At 56.8% G+C, this 26,089-nt stretch overlaps 1 pseudogene; it reads left to right on the top strand.

The window, feature by feature from the left end:
* Positions 1–388: 388 nt before the first annotated feature.
* LOC120645166 lies at positions 389–24,653 on the top strand (annotated as a pseudogene).
* Positions 24,654–26,089: the final 1,436 nt, after the last annotated feature.

Below are 26,089 nucleotides of genomic sequence, written 5' to 3'. Positions count from 1 at the left end.
TGTATTCAGAAACTTTTGGCAGGCAAAGCATTTCATTGGCATGTATGGCATGTAGAACCCATACCACTCAATCGGTGAGTGGCTTGTAGCAGAGAGGAGCTGGCAGCGTACACGTGGCGTGCAGAAGCTGGGGAGAGGGTGGTCTACCTGGTGCTGCATCTCTGCCCGTCTGCCGACGTGTACGTCTGTGTGGTCTTTTTTTTTCTGACAAAGTCTGTGTGGACTTTAATCGAACCACACAACACTACAAGTCTACAACAGACAGTCACGTCTCGGCGCTGTATGTAACATAACAGATTGTTTGATGCGCAGCTTTCGAAAGATCCAGACCGTATATCGTCTGATCCTTTGGGTGTGTGTGGCCCATGTCAAATCAGACCAAAAAAAGGCCACTGCACATGATATCCTTTGTAGAGTGCTAAGATTTGTCTATTGGCACTTCCTTGCGTAAGCAGACGTTTGTCATCGCAGCATCAATCTAGACCACATAGCCAAGCATCAGCGTAGAGAGAGAGAGGAGATGTCGGCGACAGCCGGCGGCGGTGAGAGGTGGAGCCTCGCCGGGGCGACGGCGCTGGTCACCGGCGGGAGCAAGGGGATCGGGCACGCCATCGTGGAGGAGCTGGCGTGGTTCGGCGCGCGCGTGCACACGTGCTCCCGCAACGCGGCGGAGCTGGAGGAGTGCCGCCGCCGGTGGGTCGAGAAGGGCCTGCAGGTCACCGTCTCCGTCTGCAGTGGCGGCGCCAGGGGTATGCCCTGTATGCCTAGGCATACCCAAGATTTAGAGAAAAATATCAACATGTATTCATAGATGTATATACTCCCTCCATTGCATAAAGAGTGTAGTTTTAGAAAATTTCAAACACATTACTCATTCAAAAAATAATTTTGTTACCCATAATTACTTCTACCAATTGTGATTAAAAACTATATAGTTTATTTGGTTTTCTGGATCCTTAATGAATGCATACACATTGAAACTAAAAAAGTAATATCTACTGAATATTTGATTCGCTCTATACATTCTTCTATGCAATGCTTTCTTGGTATACTTGGTATTTCTTTAATTAGATGGATCTCATTGCAAGCTAAAACTACATTCTTTGTGGGATAAAATTTGAATGGCAAAAACTATACTTATTTTGGCACGGAGGGAGTATCACATACAACTTATGGACCCAATTCAATAAAGCCTAGCAACGAAGCCCCAACTGCAGTGGCGGCGCCAGGGGTATGCCCCTGTATGCCTAGGCATACCCAAGATTTAGAGAAAAATATCAACATGTATTCATAGATGTATATACTCCCTCCATTGCATAAAGAGTGTAGTTTTAGAAAATTTCAAACACATTACTCATTCAAAAAATGATTTTGTTACCCATAATTACTTCTACCAATTGTGATTAAAAACTATATAGTTTATTTGGTTTTCTGGATCCTTAATGAATGCATACACATTGAAACTAAAAAAGTAATATCTACTGAATATTTGATTCGCTCTATACATTCTTCTATGTAATGCTTTCTTGGTATACTTGGTATTTCTTTAATTAGATGGATCTCATTGCAAGCTAAAACTACATTCTTTGTGGGATAAAATTTGAATGGCAAAAACTATACTTATTTTGGCACGGAGGGAGTATCACATACAACTTATGGACCCAATTCAATAAAGCCTAGCAACGAAGCCCCAACTGCAAAAGAATCATTCTCTCCGTCTCTGCCCGCGGTTCCGAGCCCCAGTCCCACGGCTCCGCGTTTGCCCAGTGCACCTCCAGCCCTCGGCTCTGAGCCCTCCGCCTTCGGCCCTCGGCCCTTGGCCTGTCCCGTGGATCGGCGTCTGGCGGCACTCCGGCGACCGGCGTCCGGCTTTCTCATCCTGATGACCTCCCCAACTCGGCACCGGCAACTCCAGCGGGGGTAGGCCGCAAGCCCCTCGCCGTACCAGTGCCAGCGCCCCAGCATCAGTGCGAAGGAGTCCGTCACCGGTTGTTATTCGCATCGTTCAATTGCACTATTGTTGCACTACCGCGTGTTGCGGCAGCGCAAAATGGCGGTGGCAGCTGCAACAGCAGCCGAACGGTGCGATTATGAATTTGTTATGCAACTTATCGTCAACTATATTATGTATTAGCTTCAATTTTTTTTATATATTTGGCATACCCAGCCGCAAATTTCTGGCTCCGCCACTGTCCGTCTGCGACGTCGCCGTGCGCGCCGACAGGGAGAAGCTCATGGGCACGGTCAGGGACACCTTCGCCGGCAAGCTCGATATCCTCGTAAGTTGCAAGCGGAGACACATCGCCGGACTACGGATCACCACTAATGACCGGCGTGCTTGAACGGTGACGATGACAGGTGAACAACGCGGCGCAGGTGGTGGTCAAGCCGGCGGTGGAGTGCACGGCGGAGGACTACTCCGGGCTCATGGTGACCAACCTGGAGTCGTGCTTCCACCTCAGCCAGCTCGCGCACCCTCTCCTCCGGAACTCCGCCATCGCCAGCGGGGGAAGCATCGTGCACATCTCCTCCATTGCAAAAGCTACCTGGGCTTTCCAGGGTTCGTGATCTACAGCATGGCCAAAGGTACGAATATATGCAAAAAAAATTTGAGAAAAATATATGCAATATTTGCATCTGTAATCAAAATGATATCTTTGGCCGGCCGCACGTTTGCGCTATTGTACGGCAGACTAAATTCAGCCTCCACCGCCGCGGTACGGTGGTCCATGCAAGCAATTTTAAAACTAAAAAAGATATAGTTCTTAAACAATCCATCAAATTCAAATTCTGACTGCACAATTGTATCTCTTTTGAGAAGATCTTCAGAATAAGACCTCACTTGAATATATTTCGATAATACTTTTCAAAACTCATAAATTGCTTTGTCGGTACCCTGCAACAGGGATACCCACTCTTACTGCAGCAAAGCAGGACCCGCGTAGTTATCCGTAGCTGCGCGGGAGAGACGGAGTAGCCAGGCCCCACAGGCCAGGCTTTTCCCTCACCAGGCCAACGGCCCCGGACCGTTCCCCGCCTGAGGATGGGTCCGGTGGCGCCACGTGTCTCCATGAAAGGGAAGCTCCAAGCTGACCGCCGAAGCCTCGGACCCCCAGAGGGGTCCGGGACCTCCTACGCCCGTCCGGACTCCCCTCACCATGTAGGGGTCCGAAGCCGCCACGTGTCCCGGAGGCGTGGGATCGTGCGCGAGCCTTCCGGAGGAAGACTCGCCCACCTACCGCATTTAATGCGATAGACAAGGCGTGCTCTGCCGCCGTGGTACACAAGACAGCCTTTTGTCAGGCCCCGCTGCGCGCCGCGTATTACCAAGGAGCACAGTGCAGCCGCCTGAGCCGCGCCCGCGCAGAGCCCGCCTGTAGCATTAAACGGATACGACAGCACGGCACTTTTCCATCATGCCGCCTACGCCGCAAGCTACACCGCCCGCTTAAGCAATGTGACGGGCGGTGTCACTAGCTGCGACGGGCCTGACCTGACAAGACGACGCTAGGACATGATGGACGAAGGGCTCCGGGAGCAGGCGAGGGAATCCAAGAGAAAGATCTCCTTTGCCTGCGACGCCATAATGCATGAACAGTGCGTTAGGTTATGCTACATCGTTGGACCCACCTGTCGGGGATCCAACGACTGTGTACGCGCCCCCTTGAGATATAAAAGGGAGGCGCTCGCTGTGCACAGGAAGGGATATACAGACTCAAGCTCTCGCACCTCCTCACGCTTGTGGGAAGGCAATACAACACACAGTGGATGTAGGGTATTACGCTCCGGCGGCCCGAACCACTCTAAATCCTGCTGTGTTTCTTGTGTTCTGAAGGGAGATCGATCTAAGACGAGCTACCCCCTGAGTACACACCCTCTGGGCTAGGGCGGGTGCCTTCCGCCACCCGGCCGTGGTTTGCAGCACCGCGACATTTGGCGCGCCAGGTAGGGGAACTAGCTCGTCGCATTTTCATCATCCGCTTTGTCCCCATGGTTCGTGTGGACGACGTGGAGATGACGGAGGGGGTGGCGTCCTCCACGCCACACGCCCCTCGCGTTACTGCTCCAGGGGCAACCGTGCCTGTGGAGCAGCCACCGTTGGCGGCGGCGCGAGCCGCCCGCCGGCAAGAGTCAGGGCGCCCATCAAGGGCCCCCTCACAGACTGCGAGCGGCGGAGCTCTAGCCGCGGCTAGGGAGTTGCTTCGCAACCCTCCGGCTGAGGCAGCCTCGCCAGACGCCCTGAGGCAGTGGCGAGACGACGTCGACCGTCTCCTCCACCTGGCTCAGGCCTCCCCCAGTTCTGCAAAGACTGGGCAACGACCTCCGCCTGGCAACGCGGTGGTACCTTACCACCAGCGTCAGGGCGGTGCGTCGGCATCTGTGCGCTCCCCCACCGTGAGGGGTGCACGAACAGAAGACTTGCGGGCGGAGCTCAACCGCCGGCGCGCGGGGGAGGATGCCCGCATCGCTGTCGAGAGGGCGCGAGAGCGCCGTCTCAACATTGAGGGACGCAACCTCAATGTCGATCTGGACGCGGCGGCACCCAGGCCTCCGGTGAACGCCCGGATTCAGCCAGGGGCACCGGTGGCCGGGGTGGGCTGTGCTGCGCTTGCGGAGCACCTCCGCGCCGTGGCGTGGCCACCCAAGTTCCGCCCCCACTTGCCGGAAAAGTACGACGGTACTACTAACCCGTCGGAATTCCTGCAGGTGTACGTTACTGCCATCACAGCAGCTGGTGGCAACGGCGCCGTCATGGCAAGCTACTTTCATGTAGCCTTGTCCGGGCCAGCCCGGACCTGGCTCATGAACCTCACACCTGGGACGATCCAGTCCTGGGAAGAGCTCTGTGCAAGGTTCACAGCGAACTTCGCCAGCGCCTACCAGCAGCATGGTGTGGAGGCACACCTTCACGCCGTGAGGCAAAAACCCGGGGAAACGCTTCGGGCTTTCATCTCGCGCTTCACTAAGGTACGGGGTACCATTCCTCGTATCTCAGATGCATCTATTATTACTGCTTTCCGTCAGGGGGTACGTGATGAGAAGATGCTCGAGAAGCTGGCGACGCACGAGGTGGAAAGCGTCACTACGCTTTTCTCCCTGGCAGACAAGTGTGCCAGGGCCGCCGAGGGCCGTGCATGGCACTCAGCTCCCCAAGACGGAGACACCAAGGCTGGTGGCTCCAGCGCTACCGCTCAGGGCGGTGGCAAGAAGAAGAAGAAGAACCGGGGTCGTGGGGAGCCGCATTCTGGCGGACCAGTCGTTGCAGCAGCAGCGCCACCAGCGGCGCCGGCTGCGGCGGCAGCGGCTGGGGGCCAGAATACACACGGCAAACGCCCTCGCCCGCAAGGTGGAAGCGGAGGTTCATGCCCAGTGCATCCCACCGCTCGCCACAGCGCTGCTGACTGCCGCGAGATCCAAAAGCTCGCGAAACGGGTCAGTGGGCGGCGGGAGCAGTCCTCTAAGGATGACTCACCCCCTCCTCGCCAGCGGGCCGGCAAGGAGAAGGCCTCTGACAGCAGGGCCGCAGCCGGGGAGAAGGAGCTGGGGTACCAATCCCCCGCTCGAGAGCTGAAGGGCGTCTATCACAACGACGACTCCGATTCCGACAACGGCGACCGCCGCAAGAAGCTGTACGTGATGTATGGCGGGAGCTGGGAGCTTGTCTCCCGGCGGGACGTGAAGACCCTTCGCCGGGAGGTCCTTTCGGCGAAGCCGGGGGTCCCGAGGGCGGCGCCGCACCAGAGGTGGATGAACACCACCATCTCTTTCGGGCCATCCGACTGCCCGGAGAATATGGCTGGAGCTGGTGTGCTACCTTTAGTCACGGCTCCTGTCATATCCAACGTGAGGCTCTACCACGTGCTGATTGACGGTGGGGCTGGCCTCAACGTCATCAGTTATGCAGCATTTAAGCAGCTGCAGATCCCAGAGTCCAAGCTGACTCCCTCTCGCCCATTCTCCGGGGTGGGCCCACATCCGGTGTTCCCCCTGGGGAGCATCACATTGCCGGTCACGTTCGGGACCGAGGAGAACTTCCGCACAGAAAGCGTCATGTTCGATGTTGCGGAGGTGAACCTCCCGTTCAACGCTATCATTGGCCGACCGGCACTCTACCGCTTCATGGCCATTGCCCACTATGGGTATTTGGTCTTGAAGATGCCTTCCCCTGCCGGAGTCCTCACCGTGCAGGGCGACCGCACCGCTGCCGTTGCTGCAGTTGAGAGACTGCACACTCTGGCGGCAGAGGCTGCACGCCCCGAGGAGGATCCGTCCACCTCGCAACCCAGGGCGCCTGCAAAGGCTCCCAAGGTCCAACCATCTGATCCGGACCAAGTTCCCGTGAAGTCGGTACAGATTGGGGCAGACACCACCAGGACCACCCGCATCGCGGGGAACCTGGAGGAGAAATAGGAAGACGCGCTCATCGCTTTCCTCCGGGCAAATGTCGACGTGTTCGCCTGGGAACCGTCGCAGATGCCCGGGATCCCCAGGGAAGTGATCGAGCACAATCTGAGGATCTACCCCGGCGCCACGCCGGTGCGCCAAAAACCTCGGAAGCAGTCTGTGGAGCGGCAGAACTTCATCCGCGAAGAAGTCCACAAGCTCCTACACGCTGGCTTCATCGAGGAGGTCCACCATCCCGAGTGGTTGGCCAATCCGGTCGTCGTCCCAAAAGCCAACGGGAAGCTCCGGATGTGCATCGACTACACCAGCCTCAACAAGGCATGTCCGAGAGACCCCTACCCTCTTCCGCGTATCGATCAGATCGTGGACTCCACCTCCGGGTGTGATCTTTTGTCTTTCCTAGATGCATACTCTGGTTTCCACCAGATTCAGATGTCTAGAGAGGATAGGAAGCATACTGCCTTTGTAACAGTAGATGGGCTTTATTGCTACATTGTCATGCCGTATGGTCTAAGGAATGCCTTACCCACGTTTGTGCGAGCTATGAACAAAACCTTCTGTAATCTAATTAGAGATATTGTTGAGGTTTATGTCGATGACGTTGTGGTCAAGACTAAGGTAGGATCAACACTAGTGGAGGACCTGTCCCTCGTCTTCGACCGTCTTCGCGCCACCCGCACGAAGCTGAACCCAGAGAAGTGCATCTTCGGCGTCTCAGCAGGGAAGCTGCTGGGTTTCCTGGTCTCGCATCGAGGCATCGAGGCAAACCCAGCCAAGATCAAGGCGATCGAAGCAATGAGGCCTCCTGGCCGCATCAAGGACGTCCAGAAGCTTACTGGGTCTCTCGCTGCTCTTAGCCGCTTCATATCGAGGCTGGCTGAGAGGGCCCTTCCCTTCTTCAAGCTGTTGAGGAGGTCCGGTCCATTTTCATGGACCGAAGAGGCTGAACAGGCCTTCCAGGAGCTGAAGCAGCACCTCACCTCGCTGCCAGTATTGGTGGCACCAGAACCCGGTGAGCCGTTGTTTCTGTATCTTGCTGCATCTGCGGAGGCGGTCAGCATGGTGCTGGTCGCCGAAAGGATGGAGCAAACCCGCCAGGGGAGCACCAAGGTCCTCTTGGCCGAGGATGGTGAGCCGGACCCCGGACACGGGGGCCCGTCAGCCTCACCCCAGCTTGAAGGTCCGGGCCCCGCACAGGCAGGTCCGGAGGAGCCTCATCCCATTGGGAGCCCAGAACCACTGTGGGCCCAAGGGACAGATGCGGTGGACAAGGACGAACTGGACCCAGGAACTAGGGTCCGGACCGTCCAAAAGCCAGTCTACTACGTCAGTGAAGTCCTCCACGAGGCAAAGGCCAGGTATCTTGAGACGCATAAGCTTATCTATGCAATACTTATTGCGTCCAGGAAACTGCGCCACTACTTTCAAGCACACCGAGTTGTTGTAGTGACCTCTTACCCATTAAGAGCGATTCTACACAATTCCAACGCCACAGGCAATATCGCCAAGTGGGCAGCAGAGCTGGCGGAGTTCCAACTGGAATTCCAGCCACGCCATGCGGTCAAAAGCCAGATCCTGGCTGATTTCATAGCGGAGTGGACTCCTTCCCCAAGCAACCCTGGAGGTCCGGCCATAAATGTTGGACCCCCGGAGCCGGAAATCAGGACACCAGTCTTCACCGAGCCTCACTGGACACTCTTCTTTGATGGGTCCGCCCGCGAGAAGTGGGCCGGAGCTGGTGTGGTCCTCATCGACCCAAACGAAGATCAGCTGAAGTACATGGTGCACCTTGAGTTCAAGGCCACCAACAACATGGCGGAATACGAGGCTCTGATCTTCGGCCTGACCCAAGCCCTCTCATTGGGGGTCCGGCAGCTTCTGGTGAAGGGGGACTCCCAGCTAATCATTAAGCAGGTCCGAGGGGATTGCAACTGCAATAATCCCCAGCTCGCGGCATACCTCATACACGTGAGGAAGCTCGAGAAGGATTTCGACGCCTTGGAACTACAACACGTTCCCCGCGAGCACAACTCAGCAGCAGATGATCTCTCTGCGAGAGCATCTACCTGGGCTTCTGTGCCTGAGGGTGTCTTTGAAAGACGGCTGCTGAAACCTACCGCCCAGCCTGCCGAGCCGGGTGACGGGGATCAAGCTGGCACCTCGAAGCTAGCGGTCCCGGCAGTATTCCACCTATGGTGCCCAACTAGGGCTGTGTGTTCTGTTGAGGAGCCTGTTGACCTCACAGAACCACCCCTATCTGCTTTGGGAGCTCCCGATGCATGGATCTCCGAGATCCGGGACTACCTGAAAGATGACATCCTCCCTGATGACGATGTGTCCGCTGAGCGCATAGTCCGATTGGCTAAACGCTACGCGGTGGTAGAAGGGGATCTCTACCGCCGTGGCGCCAACGGAGTCCTCATGCGATGCATTTCCCAGGGAGAGGGCCGCGAACTGCTTGCGGAGATCCATGGAGGCGAGTGCGGAAGTCATTCCTCCTCTCGCACGCTTGTTGGCAAGGCCTTTCGGCACGGCTTCTACTGGCCAACAGCACTCCAGGATGCGGCTGAGCTGGTAAGGTCCTGCAAAGCATGCCAGTTCCATGCAAAACAAATACACACCCCAGCTCAAGCTCTACAGATGATCCCGCCCTCATGGCCATTTGCTGTGTGGGGTGTGGATATCCTGGGGCCTTTCCCCCGGGCTGTCGGCGGGTACCGGTTCCTCTATGTTGCCATCGACAAGTTCACTAAGTGGCCGGAGGTTACTCCTGTGGTGAACATTACTAAGAAATCAGCAGTCGCATTCCTCAGGTCCATTGTGTGCAGATTTGGCGTCCCAAACCGCATCATCGCGGACAACGGGACCCAATTCAAAAGCAGACTTTTCCAAGAGTACTGTGAGGACATTGGCATCCAGCTATGCTTTGCGTCCGTGGCACATCCCCGCAGCAATGGACAGGTTGAGAGAGCGAATGCAGAGATCCTCAGGGGACTCAAGACCCGCACCTACAACTGCTTGAAAAAGCATGGTGCCAAATGGGTTGACGAGCTTCCATGTGTACTATGGGGCAACCGGACCACACCCAGCCGAGCCACCGGGGAGACTCCGTTCTTCCTGGTCTACGGGGCTGAAGCATGCCTTCCCCCAGAAATTCTCCTGGGCTCACCACGGGTCCAGGCCTTTGACGAATCCATGCAGGAGCAGCTGCGGTGCGACGACGTGGACTTCGTTGACGAGCGAAGGTGGCGAGCAGCGATCCGAAATGCACGCTACAACCAGGCGCTCCGGCGCTACCGTCAACGGTTCGTGCACAGTAGGGAGCTCCGGGCTGGCGACCTCGTCCTCAGACGGATCCTGAACCGAGCGGGGCTCCACAAACTCTCCCCCAGCTGGGAGGGGCCTTTCAAGGTTACAGAGGTATGCCGGCCCGGATGTGTTCGCCTCGCCACAGAAGACGGAGTACCGCTGCCCAACCCGTGGAACATAGAGCATCTGCGTAAGTTTTACACCTAGGCAGAGCAGGGAAATAACCTTTCCTTTGTAATAAGATAGAGTTAGCGTGCGGCCCGGAGCGGTTGAGGGCTACCCTCGTAAACCCGACCTCTGGCATCCATCGCACTAGCGGCTAACGCGCGGCTCAGAGCGGTAGAGGTCCGACCTCATAAACCCGGCCTCTGACATCCATCGCGCAAGCCATGTACATCGAGATTGCAAAGGAAAGATTTTTTCCTAATTCTGTCTTTGTGTCAAAGTTAAATTACGCATTTCGATTCTCGTAATTTTCGCTTTTTTCTAACCCCCGCGGGACCTCTACTCTTGTTGCTGCAACTAAGATCTGCATTGAGCTGCTGGACTACCGTACAGGTCCGGACCCTCTTGCTGCAGGAGAGGGGTCCGGACCCCTAGGGACCTACTCTGGGGAGCGGGTACTTGTTTCCTGGGGTGGTTCGGAGTACAGTGTAGCCGCTTAGCTGGTTCCGTACCCAAAAGCCTGCACTCTCCACCACCCTGTAACGAGTACTCTAGTACCTGAAGCCAGGTAATTGGGGGCCCGGACCTCGACCCAGATCAAGAGCTGGCTTCCTAAGTCCAACGCGGCGTGTCCAGCACCATATCTCAAAGGATCGAGCACAGCAAAGTGACCTCACCCACTGCTGCGAAGGGTCTAGGACGATGAAGCCAGGTCCGGAAAGATCGTGCTGTTTCCTGGAGTGGTCCGGAGCCCTGCATAGCGCCTTAGCCTGGTTCCGACCCTAAGCCTACGCACTCCCCCACTCTGTAACAAGCACAGAGCTACCTGGGCCTGCGCATCTAGAGTCCTGGACCTGGTACCAGGCCTGGGATTGGTCAGGAATGAGCCCCGCGGGTCTGCTCTAAGCTATAACTTTGAAGTGGTACACAGGTTCAAACCTGGCCAGTGGTAGACAGTCTCAAACCATTGAGCCTATCTACCAGGGGGGCCGAGTATCTGCTTCAAAGCTTTCATGCAGGATAAGAGCCAATCTCGGTGGTAGACAGACTCACAGCAGCTGAGTCTCTCTCCCAGGGGGCCCAGGCATCCGCTTTGTCCCACACATCATGGATGGATTCTGCATGCGTCAAATAGCTAAGTTGCAGTATCATTGCTACCATATAAGCAAATTTGATTCTTCTCTCTGTACTCCTGTATACCACGCAGGGAACAAGGCGCTTGCTCGCCTTGCAGGCTATGTGACACCTATGCCCAAGGTGGCAGACAGGTCTAGACAACTGAACCTATCCGCCAGGGGGCCAGGGCGCCGGGGTGCCGCATACCGCAAATCAACAACCGCCAAACAGCTAAGTTGAAGTTTCTTCTATTTCAAAAACTTTCAATTAATACAATGTTTGTTACATAATGCAAAAGGAAAAAGATACAATCCCCAGCCTAAGGGTCCGCAGGCTCTCGCTTGAAGTAGGCGGCGACGAAGTCAACGACCTCCCGCACGCTGTCCCGAGCGGCGGCCTCCGTCTCTGCTACAGGGCCATCGACCACGGGCGCCAGCGAGATGGCCGGGTCGTGGCTCCGGAGGCAGGTCAGGATGTGCTCCGCCACCATCCGGATCAGCTCGCGGCCCTCGGTTTCAAGCTGTCCAGTAAGGACCGGCCCCAAGCGCTGGAGCCTATCCGAAGCGGAGCTCAACACTGGGAGGGCGTCAGCTATCGAAGCTGGCGGCTCCGCCACCTGGATCGGGCTCATTCCAAATGGCACCAGTGCGAGGCTCGCTTCGGCCGCCCAGTCAGCGATCCGCTGAGCTCCAGCGCGCTGGTCTTCCTGGTGCTTCTGGACCGCCTCCCGGACAGCCTCCTGCACCCGGGTGTCCAAGGCCGCCTTGGCCACCTCCACCTCGCGGGACCTCTCCTCCAGCTCGCGGGATCTCTCCTCGAGTTCGCGGGACCGCTCCTCCAGCTTGGTCTCCTTCTGCTCCGCGTATACCTTCCGCTTCTTGAGCGACTCTCGCTGGCGCCCAAGCTCCTTCTCTATGGCGGTGGCGTGAGTTTCCCGCTTGGCAAGAGACTTCCGGTCCTCTTCCAAGTCCGCCTCGTCGGCAGTCAGCTGGCGGGCCCTCTCCTGCAGTTGTTCATGCCATCCCTGCAGAGTCGCAGAGAAGACGTCGAGCTCCTGCCTCCGGACCTCGAGGTCCTCGCTGCGAGTCTCCAGTTCTGACTGCTGGGCTGCGAGGTGAGCCTCGAGGCCGGACCGCTGAGCAGCAAACCCAACAACCTCCAGGGTGAAGTCCTGCTCCCGCTGTGCCAAGGATTTCTCCCGATTCGACACTGCGAGCTCTCGGTCAAACACCTTCTTAAGGCTGGCTCGGTAGGCCTCTTGGTCCGACTTGAGCTTCGACCGAGCTTCCGCAGCGCGGGAGGCTTCCGCCTTCGTGTGCGCCTCCAGGCGGGTGTGCCAGTCGGAGAGGCGCTGACGCTCGCTCTCCAGCGCAGACCACTCCCGCCGGAAGGCCACCTCGGCGGAGGAGGTTGCCTCTTCAATTGAACGCCGAACTCGCAACAGCACCTGAGGAAGCGGAGTCGCATCCTCCTCCGGGGATTGGAGCTGCAGGAGCCGCCTGCCAAACACCACCTCCAACTCTTCCTCCGCAGCAGGACCGGAGCTGGAGGTAGGGGCTTCCGCTGCAGCACTTGTCTCCGGCGCCTCCGCTGCCGCCGAGTCGGGCGCGTCCGGGCCCAGCTCCGGCGCCTCCGCTGCCGCCGAGTCGGGCGCGTCCGGGCCCAGCTCCGGCGCCTCCGCTGCCGCCGAGTCGGGCGCGTCCGGGCCCAGCTCCGGCGCCTCCGCTGCCGCCGAGTCGGGCGCGTCCGGGCCCAGCTCCGGCGCCTCCGCTGCCGCCGAGTCGGGCGCGACCGGGCCCAGCTCCGGCGCCTCCACTGCCGCCGAGTCGGGCGCGGCCGGGCCCAGCTCCGGCGCCCCCGCTGCCGCCGAGTCGGGCGCCGCCGGACCCAGCTCTGGCGTCCCCGCTGCCGCCGAGTCGGGCGCGGCCGGGCCCAGCTCTGGTGCCCCCGCTGCCGCCGAGTCGGGCACGGCCGGGCCCAGCTCCGGCGCCCCCGCTGCCGCCGAGTCGGGCGCCGTCGGGCCCAGCTCCGGCGCCTCCCCTGCCGCCGAGTCGGGCACGGCCGGGCCCAGCTCCGGCGCCCCCGCTGCCGCCGAGTCGGGCGCCGTCGGGCCCAGCTCCGGCGCCTCCCCTGCCGCCCGGGCACCTGCTGATGTGCCAACGGTGGTAGAAGAACCGCTGGGGCGGGAACCCCTGGTAGCAAAGCAGAAAAGCCGTCAACACAAAAAAAACAGAACACCGGCGCAAGGGAGGAGAGCAAGATGACACTAACCCAGCAGAACCGGGGACCCAGCGTCCCCGGAGCCCGGGCCTCTTCTCTTGCAGCTGCTGCTGTTGCTGTTGCTGTTGTTGCCCCTGCAGCTGCGATACAGGCGTAACCCGGGCCTGCGCCCGTTGCTGCTGTACCTGCGGCTGCGGCATGGGTGCAACCCGGGGTCGCTCCTGTTGCTGCTGCTGCCGTCCGCGTACCTGCTGCCGCTGCTCCTGCGGCTGCTCCTGCTGCGGCCGCTCTTGCTGCCGGCACGATGAATTCTTCGGCGGCGATGGTGGTGGTCCAGTTACGCCAGAGGACCCGTGGGGGCCAGCAGCCCGGGAGCTACCCTGGCCTGCGCCCTCGGAAGACCTCTGGCGCTTCGCGGCGGGCTCCGACACCAGGGTCCCGTCGCCCCGGAGTAGCCTCCGCCGGCCTACGTCCCCTGACGACGCACCGGAGCTGCTCTGGGCCCGGCTGGAGCCGGCCGCAGCCGCGGCCTGTTTCCCCTTCGTAGTGGCACCGGACCCCGCAGCGCTTAGCGTAGCCTGATCCCCGGACGAGCCAGGGATCCGGAGCCCACGGTTCGGGTCACCCCCGGTCTGCCGCGGGGCCAGTCCCCCGTCGTCCAGGGTTGGCAGGGTGGCCAGCACCGCCACCCTCGCTGGGTCCTCGCAGAGGGGGACTATGCTCTGCGGGAGGATCAGATTCTCTGCGATGAAGGTGTCTCCCGTCACGTTCCGCACCAGGACCTCCAAGGCCTCCTGGGTCAGGTCGCTTCCCTCCCCGCGGTGGGTCCTGCTGCAATCGTTGAGGCCGGTGAAGCTCCACGCCGGTCGCGGCCGCTGCTTCAGGGGGGCGATCCGGCGCTTCACGAAGTCGCCGAGCACGTGCCACGAGGTGAGGCCGCTCCCTGCCAGTGACCTGATCTTATCCAGCACGGAGTCGAACTCCGGCTGCAGCGATGGCTTGGCCCTCCAGGATGCTTTGTCGGAGGCGGGCCCCGCGGTCGGCAGGACAAGGCGCTCGTTGGCTTCAGTGGTGGCAACCACCCAATCCCTGCGCCACTCCTCCCACCTTCCGCCAGCAAGGCCCGGAATGTAAGGAGTCGGCAGATCGCTCCTTATCTGGAAGTAGTACCCTCCCACTTCGTCCTTGCTCCTTCCGGACTTCACCAGGATGAAGAAGTAGCGGAAGAGGATGACGCAGGGACGCACTCCTACGAACATCTCGCATAAATGCACAAAGATGGACGCCAGGAGGAGGGAGTGGGGCGTCAGATGCTGAAGCTGGAGGCCGAAGTCTTCCAGCAGCAGCAGCAAGAATGAAGAAATCGGCAGCCCCACGCCGGCGGAGACGTGCGAGGTAAATAGCACGAACTCCCCGGCGCGGAGGTTGCCAAGGGGAACTGAGCCTGCTCGCACCCCCCAGCCGGTCTCCTGAGCGCTCCACCCGAGCAGGCGGCGCACTGTGTTCAGCTCTCCCTCGGTCTGGAAGCGACGGGGATGAACAAGGGATGCCATCTCCTGACGGGCGAGGAAGGAGCCTGTGTAGGGGGGAGAGAAGGTCAAGGAAGGCTCGGAGGCAAAGGGGCGCAAAGGCTGAAGGAAGAAGACGAATGCGGGAAAGCAACCATAGGATACGGTATGCCCCGTTATAAAGCCTGTCTCAACCAGCGCGCCCCGGAACCGTCGCCGGAACTCAAGCGACGCTCGCACCAGGAGTTAGCCGCCCAGTCCATGACGTGAGGGGCCCAGGCCCACCTGTCAGGGAGGGTGGGTAATCAACGGGGGTGCGAAAAGGCGGGATCCGAACCGTCGCCCGCGCGCGTGAAGCAAGGCGGAAGCCGAGCTGACGTGCGCGCATTAATCATAGGCGTGGCCGAGCTTTTCGGGAGCTGCGCCGGTGGTAAATGATCCGTTTACTCCGGCCGCAACAATGCCAAACGTCGCGCGTGTGACTAAGTGAACCGCTTATCGTGGGGCCCTTAGTCAGTAATCCGTTGCGACGTGATGAGGCAGCAACCAACCCAATGGGTAGTCAAAGCCGGTCAAGACCTGCAGAAAGGAGCTTCAAGCTATATAGTACCAAATCGCAGAAGTGGCCCCACCTGTGGGCTCGTACCTCCCCCAAGGTGGGCCCGGGGGCCACTGTCGGTACCCTGCAACAGGGATACCCACTCTTACTGCAGCAAAGCAGGACCCGCGTAGTTATCCGTAGCTGCGCGGGAGAGACGGAGTAGCCAGGCCCCACAGGCCAGGCTTTTCCCTCACCAGGCCAACGGCCCCGGACCGTTCCCCGCCTGAGGATGGGTCCGGTGGCGCCACGTGTCTCCATGAAAGGGAAGCTCCAAGCTGACCGCCGAAGCCTCGGACCCCCAGAGGGGTCCGGGACCTCCTACGCCCGTCCGGACTCCCCTCACCATGTAGGGGTCCGAAGCCGCCACGTGTCCCGGAGGCGTGGGATCGTGCGCGAGCCTTCCGGAGGAAGACTCGCCCACCTACCGCATTTAATGCGATAGACAAGGCGTGCTCTGCCGCCGTGGTACACAAGACAGCCTTTTGTCAGGCCCCGCTGCGCGCCGCGTATTACCAAGGAGCACAGTGCAGCCGCCTGAGCCGCGCCCGCGCAGAGCCCGCCTGTAGCATTAAACGGATACGACAGCACGGCACTTTTCCATCATGCCGCCTACGCCGCAAGCTACACCGCCCGCTTAAGCAATGTGACGGGCGGTGTCACTAGCTGCGACGGGCCTGACCTGACAAGACGACGCTAGGACATGATGGACGAAGGGCTCCGGGAGCAGGCGAGGGAATCCAAGAGAAAGATCTCCTTTGCCTGCGACGCCATAATGCATGAACAGTGCGTTAGGTTATGCTACATCGTTGGACCCACCTGTCGGGGATCCAACGACTGTGTACGCGCCCCCTTGAGATATAAAAGGGAGGCGCTCGCTGTGCACAGGAAGGGATATACAGACTCAAGCTCTCGCACCTCCTCACGCTTGTGGGAAGGCAATACAACACACAGTGGATGTAGGGTATTACGCTCCGGCGGCCCGAACCACTCTAAATCCTGCTGTGTTTCTTGTGTTCTGAAGGGAGATCGATCTAAGACGAGCTACCCCCTGAGTACACACCCTCTGGGCTAGGGCGGGTGCCTTCCGCCACCCGGCCGTGGTTTGCAGCACCGCGACATTTGAGAGCACTCTAGTACCTAAACCAGGCAACAATCATACCGGCCTCAGGGGTCCGGGATGCCCACTCTCTCCAAGAGCACACCAACGCAATCAAGTTGCGTCGGAACACATCACGGTGGTGGCCCCACCCGCGGGTTCATACCTCTCCCGAGGTGGGCCCGGGGGCCACTGTCGGTACCCCAGGACTGGGGTACCCCCTCTTGCTGTGACTAGGCAAGAGCCTTAGTAGTCATCCTTGACTACAACCAAACAGCCGGACCCCTGCAGTCCGAAGTCCTGTCCTCCCGACAAAGGTCCGGACCTGTTCCGCGGCCGGGGAAGGTCTGGGAACGCCACGTGTCCCAGGAAAAACAGGCGCTCAAGCGCAAGCAGCCAGGGCTCCGGACCTCCCAAGGAATCCAGACCCCCGCGGGGTCCCGGACCCCTCATAGGGTCCTGGATAGCAACCGGACCCCTCTCGAAGGGAAAGTTTGGACGCCCCGCCTCAGGGCGGTCCGGGGCCGACACGTGTATGAAGTCCTTGGTCTCCATATTGAGGTCCACCTACCTTCGCATTCATTGCAGTAGGTGGACATCCACTTTGATATAGTGGAAGCCGAGGCGTTTGACTGACCAGGGGGCACTATTGATCGCGTATTACCAAGGCAGTGGAGCCGATGGCGCCGCCCATGCCGCGTCTGCCAGTCTGCCGTAACAGTCGGATACGACGGCTCGGCTTCACCCATTATGACGCTACATAATAGCCTCAGCAGGCCACGCCGCAAGCTACGCTACTCCAACGGGCACCTAGCTGACGGAACAAGAGAAGACCCCTGTGACAGGAGAGCAGCAGTACGCATATCGAAGGAAAGATTCGCTACCACTGTAGCCGCATTCACGTTGGGCCCACCTGTCGGGGCATCGACGTCCTATGTATCCGCTCCCCCTTGATCTATAAAAGGAGGGGGCGCCGCTAGAAAACCTCAGGCTGGGCAAGAGCCAAGGCCAGCAGAGGATAGGTTCATTCACACAACCAAGACAATACATCTCCCAGTGGACGTAGGGTATTACGCTCCGGCGGCCCGAACCACTCTAAATCGAGTGTTCTTGAGTCCTTGTCTCAGCGAAGATCCAGCCCCATCGCCTAGTACTTCCCCGAGTTCTCCCTCACTGGGAATAGGCGGGTGCGCTCCGCCACCCGGCTGTGGGTACCCCTAAAAATCCCCACAACATTTTGGCGCGGTCCGTGGGGACGACAGGCGTTGGCTGGATCTTCAGGCCTCTAGGCTGTGTTCTCCCTCTGCAACGGCGAACTTGAAGATGAAGGAAGGCACACTCACTCCGCATGCTATGGCACCGGCACTCCGACGCCCTCGGTGCGGCGGCGCACGGCAGCGGCGCCTGCTGTGTGTCGCCACCGCGACACCTCAGAGCCGGCGTAGCAACGCACAGCGGAGGCGCCGCTGCGCGCCGCTGCTCTTACGTCGACTCAAGGTTTTCTCTCAAGCAACGGCCACGCCTCCTCAGCGGTGGCATGGTGTCGGCTCAAGGCTTTCTCTCAACATGGAGCCTGGAGCCGACGGCCATCCCGGAGGAAGTTGACCGTGTCGTCCCGCCGTCTCCAGCGCCGGAGATCCACCTCAGCGTTGCTCGGTGCTGCTGCAGACAGGACCCCGCCTCCTCGTGCGGGGGCCCCTGGCGCTAGCACCAAGGACAAGCCGGCGAACGACCGCACTTCTCCACGCGTCGCACCGGTCCATCTGCTGCGCAAGGGCTCTGGTTTCCATCGGCAACGGCGACGGCAGGGGGAGGGGGCCTCTTCCATTCAAAGCCAAAGAATTTGTCTCATGCCATGTAAGCATGTGACAGCTCTTAGGCAAGGAGGGGTCCCCCGAGCTCCCGAGGTGATGCTGGATGATGCGGTTCAGGCACGTTCAGGGCGCCTTCACCTCCGAAGAAGAACACGCTGTATAGCATGCAGCCGTAGGTTACTCCTAAGAAAGGAATGAGAGATTTTCTCCTTTGTAATAGCGTGGTGTCTACGTGTGTGTCCAGAGCGGTCAAGGTCCGACCTTGTAAACCCGACCTCTGGCCCTATCACACAAACAGGCAAAAGCGGTCCGGAGCGGTGGAGGTCCGTCCTCGTAATCCCGACCTCCGATGTATACCGTGACAACCACAATAATAAAGGAGATTTTCCTCCTCAGTTTTGCCTAGGCTCCACCTTGATTACATTTATTCGCCTTGGTTTAACTATTCTTTTCTCTTGACCGGAGTTTCCCTTATTGCTAACAATCCAAGTTAAGTTGCTGGCTTGTGGTCAGGTAAAGACACCCCTTCTAGCTGGAAGGCGGTCCGGACCCCTAAGGACCTGCTCTGGAGAAGTGGTATTTGTATCCTGGGGTAGAGAAGCTCCGCGTGGCTTAGCCTGGTAATGTACCCTAAGTTTACGTACTTCACTACCCTGTTACAAGTACTCTAGTATCCAGGACTGCTGACTTTAGAGGTCCCGGGCTCTCTTCTAGTATAAGGCTTGGTTTCTTTGCACCTTACTATGAGGTCCGGTAACATGCTTCATCGGATTGTCAGCCACGGTCGCTCCAAGTCCACTCCGGTGGCCCGCTCCGGCGGAGACCGCTCGCCACGGTCGCTCCAAGTCCACTCCGGTGGCCCGCTCCGGCGGAGACCGCTCGCCACGGTCGCTCCAAGTCCACTCCGGTGGCCCGCTCCGGCGGAGACCGCTCGCCACGGTCGCTCCAAGTCCACTCCGGTGGCCCGCTCCGGCGGAGACCGCTCGCCACGGTCGCTCCAAGTCCACTCCGGTGGCCCGCTCCGGCGGAGACCGCTCGCCACGGTCGCTCCAAGTCCACTCCGGTGGCCCGCTCCGGCGGAGACCGCTCGCCACGGTCGCTCCAAGTCCACTCCGGTGGCCCGCTCCGGCGGAGACCGCTCGCCACGGTCGCTCCAAGTCCACTCCGGTGGCCCGCTCCGGCGGAGACCGCTCGCCACGGTCGCTCCAAGTCCACTCCGGTGGCCCGCTCCGGCGGAGACCGCTCGCCACGGTCGCTCCAAGTCCACTCCGGTGGCCCGCTCCGGCGGAGACCGCTCGCCACGGTCGTTCCAAGTCCACTCCGGTGGCCCGCTCCGGCGGAGACCGCTCGCCCCGGTCGCTCCAAGTCCACTCCGGTGGCCCGCTCCGGCGGAGACGGTCGACAAAAGCCGGGTCCGGGAAGTAGTGCTACCCCCTGAGCGATCCGAAGTCCGTGTAGCCGCTTAGCTTGGTTCTGTACCCTAAGCCTACACCTTCGTCGTCCCGTGGAGAGCACTCTAGTACCTAAACCAGGCAACAATCATACCGGCCTCAGGGGTCCGGGATGCCCACTCTCTCCAAGAGCACACCAACGCAATCAAGTTGCGTCGGAACACATCACGGTGGTGGCCCCACCCGCGGGTTCATACCTCTCCCGAGGTGGGCCCGGGGGCCACTGTCGGTACCCCAGGACTGGGGTACCCCCTCTTGCTGTGACTAGGCAAGAGCCTTAGTAGTCATCCTTGACTACAACCAAACAGCCGGACCCCTGCAGTCCGAAGTCCTGTCCTCCCGACAAAGGTCCGGACCTGTTCCGCGGCCGGGGAAGGTCTGGGAACGCCACGTGTCCCAGGAAAAACAGGCGCTCAAGCGCAAGCAGCCAGGGCTCCGGACCTCCCAAGGAATCCAGACCCCCGCGGGGTCCCGGACCCCTCATAGGGTCCTGGATAGCAACCGGACCCCTCTCGAAGGGAAAGTTTGGACGCCCCGCCTCAGGGCGGTCCGGGGCCGACACGTGTATGAAGTCCTTGGTCTCCATATTGAGGTCCACCTACCTTCGCATTCATTGCAGTAGGTGGACATCCACTTTGATATAGTGGAAGCCGAGGCGTTTGACTGACCAGGGGGCACTATTGATCGCGTATTACCAAGGCAGTGGAGCCGATGGCGCCGCCCATGCCGCGTCTGCCAGTCTGCCGTAACAGTCGGATACGACGGCTCGGCTTCACCCATTATGACGCTACATAATAGCCTCAGCAGGCCACGCCGCAAGCTACGCTACTCCAACGGGCACCTAGCTGACGGAACAAGAGAAGACCCCTGTGACAGGAGAGCAGCAGTACGCATATCGAAGGAAAGATTCGCTACCACTGTAGCCGCATTCACGTTGGGCCCACCTGTCGGGGCATCGACGTCCTATGTATCCGCTCCCCCTTGATCTATAAAAGGAGGGGGCGCCGCTAGAAAACCTCAGGCTGGGCAAGAGCCAAGGCCAGCAGAGGATAGGTTCATTCACACAACCAAGACAATACATCTCCCAGTGGACGTAGGGTATTACGCTCCGGCGGCCCGAACCACTCTAAATCGAGTGTTCTTGAGTCCTTGTCTCAGCGAAGATCCAGCCCCATCGCCTAGTACTTCCCCGAGTTCTCCCTCACTGGGAATAGGCGGGTGCGCTCCGCCACCCGGCTGTGGGTACCCCTAAAAATCCCCACAACATGCTTGATGTACAATGAAAAAATATCAAAATAAATTAGTTAAAATGCTCAACCAATCTACTAAAGTTACCCATTATTAATCATGCAATCAACATTCACCTACCTAACAAAATTATTTACCCTTATTCACTATGGACACTAAACAGTCTATCTTCATAATATGAACATCAAAGGCATGCAAAAGTAACATTATGTAAACCCATAAGCAATTTTTGCAAATATCGTAAGCAAATTAGAATACACGAAAAAGTATTTTTCTCTCAAAAAAATTAGATCATTAAAACATAGTGGTGTGAGATCTTTATCAAAGGGATTGGATTGGTGACTTACCCATTCAGTGACTTTGGCACTGGACGTTCCAAAAACGGGTACTATCGAAGCTTTTATTGAAATAAACACACCTGTGCAATCGGATTTTGATTCCGAAGCCCGGTTTTGAAACTATAATCTTTTTTATTTTGAAATTACGTGCATGCATGTGCTTTTCATTTTCTTCTTGCCCCGCACGTGCATCCACACACTATTGACGAGTTGACCGTACCACCAGTCCAATTTACGGCCGGCCATAAGTTAGTCGAGTCCATCTTTCAAACACACCTCTTTGGCTCTATCGATTATTCCATTATTCTTTCAAACCCACCGCCCCATGGCGGTGAACTCAGCGAAACCACCCATCAAAACAACATGATGGCCAAATGTGAACGTTTTTTAGAGTTGGGGTGGCTGCGGATGTATAGTTTTAGAGTTGCATTACTAAATCCGAACGCAGTCGATAGTTCGATGACCAAAAATAAACTTTATCTTTCTTTTAGTTATGCATGTGAACTTGCACGGCGGCACACTTTACCACTGACAGATTATTGAGCCCTACTATAATGAACACAAAAAACGAGATACGGTAAGTTTTGGAATCCATGAAATCACGCAAACGTCTTATTGGCCCTGTTTGTTTCCGCTATTCTGGACCTAGCTTATGTGAGCATCAAGATTTTGAGATAGCCAGCTGTCTGGAGAATCGGCTGTCTGAATAAGCTGGTTGTTTGACAATCCTGATTATTTTAAGTCGATTCTCTAAGTGAAGTGGTAAAATGTCTGAAATACCATTGAGGTTGGTGATATTTCTTTTTTATATTTTTTTCAATAATTCTTATATTTTTTTAGTATCTTGACTACATAATTATATTATTATTATTATTAGATCAAATAAATTAACATCACAAATATACCAATAAATGATGGATACAATAATCATTTTTCTATGATTTTTATGATTTTCTATGATTTTTGGTGGATTTTACAAGTGACAGCTTTTGAAAACAAAAGTTAACACTATCTCTTGCAGGACTTTAGCAGGAAACACCCCTTAAAAGACCTCACGCCTTGCAATGTAGTCCCTGGCACAGCAGCCATTGTTGCCGGCCAAAATCCAGCAACGGGGCTCACCGCTAACGGAAAAAGAAGTGGTGGAGGAGCACCAAGGAGACCAGAGATACTTAGGGATGGCCTCGGTTGGGGCTGGGGTGGCCGGGAAGGGGGTCGCCGGCGGTGAGCTATACGCGGCGGCGGGTCTGTGCGGTGGCGGTGTTACTCCAGCGAGGGAGGGTGGCAGTGGGTAGGCCAGTGAGAAAAAGCAGGTCGAGTGTTACCTATTCAGGGACTCATTTTGGGCGGAGGATGGTCGGAGAAGGGGGTTCGCCGTGGAAGGGTGGCGGCCATGGCGGGCACCAGCAGTGGCGCACGCGTTCCAGCTCGGTGGGACGAGTAGCGGACGGTCTGGTGGCTTGCCGAGGTGGCTCGTTTGCAGGGGAGCCGGTGCAGGGAGGCGATGGGAGGCGATGCGGGGGGGGGGGGGGGGGAGGGGGCACTCGGAGAGGGGGCAGAGGAGGAAAAAAATGTTTAGCTTATGGGCTACAAGAGTTCTAGGCGCCGGTGGGGAGTACGGGGGTCACGTTGTTTTCAAACTTTTCTGGTAAGCAGCGGTCTAGAGAATCAAAAAATAAACAAAGTGTTTGGGTGAGATTTCCATTCAGAATCCGCTTATAAGCGGAAACAAACAGGGCCACTGTCGACAAAGCCCACATCTATCGCTAAAAAGACAATGAGCCTTAAATGAGAGCATTCATGTTGAACGGGGACTCAACCCTGGGTAGACAATTTCTATACCAAAACTAAATCAACTAAGGATTCACATCTAGCTAACAAAAAAATCGTAATATGATTATGAATTTATGATCCTATGTAATTGCAATATTTTGAAAACATATTACGAGATAAATCTACATATATGCTTCTTATTTTTATCCAATTATTATTTGAAAGGTTAGTTTATTTGTCCTTGTATTTATTTATAAATGAATGTTTCTTGCTTATTTTCATCTCTACTCCCTCCATACTCGAAAATAATGTCATTTTGGACAAAGTTTGGGTCAAACATTGGAAATATAAATCATAAATAACTTTCAAGTTGTTGAGTTTCAAAATACAAAAATCATATGAATAGATTTGTCTTGAAAAATATTTTCATAGCAGTGCAAAATATATAACTTTACGATAAGGATAAGTATTTTTATAAAAATAAGAAGTCAACATTAAGTTTTGGAGACCATGTCGCTGTATAAACCGACATTCTTTTCGAGTATGGAGGGAGTACTTTTAAAGAGTTTGTTCCTTTTTTTGGTCTAGGCTGAGAAACATTACTTAAATTTCCTAGGTAATAACAAAAATCTCACACCATAGTCTTTATATATTTTCCCCATCGTTGGGACCTGCATGCAGGAGGAATGAACCAGCTAACAAGAAGCCTGGCTGCCGAGTGGGCCCGCGACAGAATTCGTGTGAACTGCGTCGCACCAGGCGTGGTCATAACTGACATGACGAAAGCGGTTGGTATTAGTAGTATGTAAAATAGTTGATATTTATTTATAAATAAATATATTTATATATGCTGACTGCTGAGCGAACACAGGTAGGCCCGGAGGAAGTCGTGAAGCAAGAATTTTTGCCCAAAATTCCATTGCGCCGGACGGGGGAGCCGGCGGAGATCGCATCCGTGGTGGCGCTCTTCTGTATGCCGGCGGCCTCCTACGTCACCGGCCAGGTCATCTGCGTCGATGGCGGCACAACCATAGGCGCTTGAGCTGTTCCATGGGAGTGGTATGCTCTCCATGTGGTCTGCTCTCCATGCCGAGGGCTCCGATCAGTATGCAAGGTATATATTTGGATGGTGTTTGTTGAGATTCAGGAGTTCGTCGTCGTCGTCAGGTTCAGAAGTTCGCCATCTGAAACCTCCTCCCTTTCTCTGCTCGCATGTGTGATCTCCTGCAGTTCTCTGGCTGAATCTGTCAAGCTGAATTCCATGCCTGTACATGGTTGATTTAGTTTTTCTCAAGATAAGAGAAATTCAGTCGCGCATTATTGTGCAGTGAACGCACTAAAGGAACCGGCAGAACTGAATGATGGTTCCAAACTTCCAATATGAAAAAAAAATGCAGAACTGCGTGCCAAAGCCTGAAAGTTCTGTTCTGTCCGAGAGTGCTAATCAGGAACTATCTCTGTGTAGCCTGTACGAAGCAACATGTTCTGAACTGCAAGTAATGTTCTATGTTCTTAGTCCATTACTTGCTTAAATATTTGAAACTTTCATTTAAATTCGGCAGAAGATCTGTGTGACTGTATATAAGGGCAGCTACTCAGTTTTCTTGTTTTGAACTTGCGAGGACCCTGCAAGGCTGGAAGTACCTTGTCTGAAACTCTGCTCTCTGCACCCTGCATTCAGCAGGAGGTGTCCGACAGCAACGGCTTGTACGTACCGAAACATGGCGGACCACGCCGCCGGCGAGTCCACGCAGGCGCTCTTCGAGGGCGTCGCCTCCGACCCCACGCTGCCGCGCGCGCACCAAGTCCGTCCGCTGCGCTGCCTGCGGCCGCTGTCACAGTCATCAGTGCTTGAATCGTTCGTGCTGGTGACGGCGAGGGGCGAGGAAGAAGTCTGCGTCCACCTCCTAGCGCTTCGTTCTTCTTCAGCAGGCGAGCAGAGCAGCCTCATCTCCGTCCGGCTTACGGCTGCAGATGCACTGGGAAGGTAAGGCGCAGCCGCAGCAGAGTTGCAGCCGAGTTACAGCGGATCTACTGGCCAATCTGGGCGTCAAGGAGGAGGGGAGGGAAGCGGGAGACGGCCGGAGCTCGGCGGCGCCCCGGCGAGCCGCTCTGTGAGGCGGAGGCAGCGCTCCTCGCCGGCCCAGGGGGTGGACGGTGTCTCAGATACCGTGCGGGTGGACGGTAATTCAAACACCGTCCACCCCTGGGCGCCTACCAGCCGTCCGATGCGGCGTGTGCGGTGCAGATGGACTGGATCGCGGAAGGAGGTCGCGGCGCCGTGCCTCGTCAGAGTCACACGGTCAAGGCTCGGCCGAGGTCAAGGGTCCGGCGCCCATGCCGGCCGCGACGGCAAGCCGGCGTTCCGGAGCGAGCAGGGACGAGCACGAGGCATTAGCGATACCCTGAGCAAGAGGAGCTCACCATCAATCCATTTGCGGGGTTGGACGGCGTGGAAGGAGGCCGGAGGTGTGCCGGGGGCGTTGAGGTTGAGGCCCAAAGGGCGGCTGTAATGGTGAGCGGTGGCTCGGCAGTTGGAAAATCTAAACTGAATTTATCAAACGAGTAAGGATATTACTTTAGAACTTGAGTTTGTTTCTTCAAATATAAACTTGTTCAAGGTTAAGATTTGGCCATCACAGTACTCATGGTACCAAAGGCGTTCTATTTAGTTTAACCCCCTCAACGAAATCAAATTGATCAGTTCAAAACGAACATAAAGAGACCCATTAAGAGTGTGATGCTTTGTACTCCAGTGTGGTTGCCTTGTGTTTTATCATGTATACTGCACTTAATGGATTCTATGTCCTTTTTGAAATACAAAACTACCACTGAACCATGGAACCTACTAATCAAGAGGAGCTACTGGCTTAGCACAAAACCAGATGAATGAGTCAACCAGCGGCCAATCAAGAACACATTTTGTTTGTTCAAAGACACCAGCGGCACAACCATAGGCGCTTGAGCTGTTCCATGGGAGTGACATGTTGTATCTAAATGAGCTTTTTTTTTTTTGCCAAAAGACATGCTGCTCTGCATGCCGAG

This window comes from Panicum virgatum, chromosome 8K (assembly GCF_016808335.1).
Source record: "Panicum virgatum strain AP13 chromosome 8K, P.virgatum_v5, whole genome shotgun sequence".
Taxonomy (NCBI): Eukaryota; Viridiplantae; Streptophyta; class Magnoliopsida; order Poales; family Poaceae; genus Panicum; species Panicum virgatum.
The sequence above is the reverse complement of the archived record's forward strand: the minus strand, read 5'-3'. Positions and strand labels throughout refer to the sequence as shown.